We start from the raw sequence: 1,836 nt of genomic DNA on the forward strand, positions 1-1,836 counted from the left end.
CATCATCATCATCATCTTCTTCTTCTTCTTCTTCTTCTTCTTCTTCTTCTTCTTCTTCTTCTTCTTCTTCTTCTTCTTCTTCTTCTTCTTCTTCAGTAATAAGAAAATATTTTTCGTCTGGCTCTGGGCAGCTATGTATCATAACTGGCCAAGTGTGGGGAATTAGCTCAAATGGTAGAGCGCTCGCTTAGCATGCGAGAAGTAGCGGGATCGATGCCCGCATTCTCCAATGGATGCTTTTTTTTTCCAGTTTTTTTCTGAAGTGTGTATTGTCCTCAAGGAGCATGCTCTCTTGCATTAGTTCATTAGTTCAGCTGTTAGAGCGGAGGACTGTACTGCAACACCTTGGCATCATTAGGTTGCTGGTTTAATTCTGACTTAAAGAACCATACTTTTGTTTTTCCATCTGCTTTTACTGGTAATGAGGGACAAAAAGAAGGAATGAAACCAAAGGCAACAACTGTCTGAAACAATATCATCACCATCACCATCATCATCTTCTTCTTCTTCTTCTTCTTCTTCTTCTTCTTCAAATAAGAAAATATTTTTCATCTGGCTCTGGGCAGCTATGTATCATAACTGGCCAAGTGTGGGGAATTAGCTCAAATGGTAGAGCGCTCGCTTAGCATGCGGGAAGCAGCAGGAGCGATGCTTGCATTCTCCAATGGATGCTGCTTCTTTCCTGCCTTTTTCTTGACTGTCTATTGTCCTCAAGCAGGACATTTTTCAGCTTTCCTTCGATAGCTCAGCTGGTAGAGCGGAGGACTGTAGTGAAACACAGGGCATCCTTAGGTCGCTGGTTCAATTCCGGCTCGAAGGACAATACTTTTTTTTTCACCTGCTTTTACTGGTAATGAGGGACAAAAAGGAGGAATGAAACCAAAGGCAACAACTGTCTGAAACAATATCACAATTTTCATCATCATCATCTTCTTCTTCTTCTTCTTCTTCTTCTTCTTCTTCTTCTTCTTCTTCTTCTTCTTCTTCAGTAATAAGAAAATATTTTTCATCTGGCTCTGGGCAGCTATGTATCATAACTGGCCAAGTGTGGGGAATTAGCTCAAATGGTAGAGCGCTCGCTTAGCATGCGAGAAGTAGCGGGATCGATGCCCGCATTCTCCAATGGATGTGTTTTTTTTCCAGTTTTTTTCTGAAGTGTGTATTGTCCTCAAGGAGCATGCTCTCTTGCATTAGTTCAGCTGTTAGAGCGGAGGACTGTACTGCAACACCTTGGCATCATTAGGTTGCTGGTTTAATTCTGACTTAAAGAACCATACTTTTGTTTTTCCATCTGCTTTTACTGGTAATGAGGGACAAAAAGAAGGAATGAAACCAAAGGCAACAACTGTCTGAAACAATATCATCACCATCACCATCACCATCATCTTCTTCTTCTTCTTCTTCTTCTTCTTCTTCTTCTTCTTCTTCTTCTTCAGTAATAAGAAAATATTTTTCGTCTGGCTCTGGGCAGCTATGTATCATAACTGGCCAAGTGTGGGGAATTAGCTCAAATGGTAGAGCGCTCGCTTAGCATGCGGGAAGCAGCAGGAGCGATGCTTGCATTCTCCAATGGATGCTGCTTCTTTCCTGCCTTTTTCTTGACTGTCTATTGTCCTCAAGCAGGACATTTTGCAGCTTTCCTTCGATAGCTCAGCTGGTAGAGCGGAGGACTGTAGTGAAACACATGGGCATCCTTAGGTCGCTGGTTCAATTCCGGCTCGAAGGACAATACTTTTTTTTTCACCTGCTTTTACTGGTAATGAGGGACAAAAAGGAGGAATGAAACCAAAGGCAACAACTGTCTGAAACAATATCACAATTTTCATCATCATCATC

General features: G+C 41.8%; 2 non-coding genes across 2 annotated transcripts; both read left to right on the forward strand.

The window, feature by feature from the left end:
- Positions 1 to 734: 734 nt before the first annotated feature.
- trnay-gua lies at positions 735 to 820 on the forward strand. The gene is given in 2 exon segments: positions 735 to 771; positions 785 to 820. It is a non-coding gene; the product is annotated as a tRNA-Tyr (tRNA).
- An 819-nt stretch (positions 821 to 1,639) lies between these two features.
- Positions 1,640 to 1,726, forward strand: trnay-gua. Its single transcript is given in 2 exon segments — positions 1,640 to 1,676; positions 1,691 to 1,726. It is a non-coding gene; the product is annotated as a tRNA-Tyr (tRNA).
- Positions 1,727 to 1,836: the final 110 nt, after the last annotated feature.

This window comes from Polyodon spathula, chromosome 34 (genome assembly GCF_017654505.1).
Source record: "Polyodon spathula isolate WHYD16114869_AA chromosome 34, ASM1765450v1, whole genome shotgun sequence".
Taxonomy (NCBI): domain Eukaryota; kingdom Metazoa; phylum Chordata; class Actinopteri; order Acipenseriformes; family Polyodontidae; genus Polyodon; species Polyodon spathula.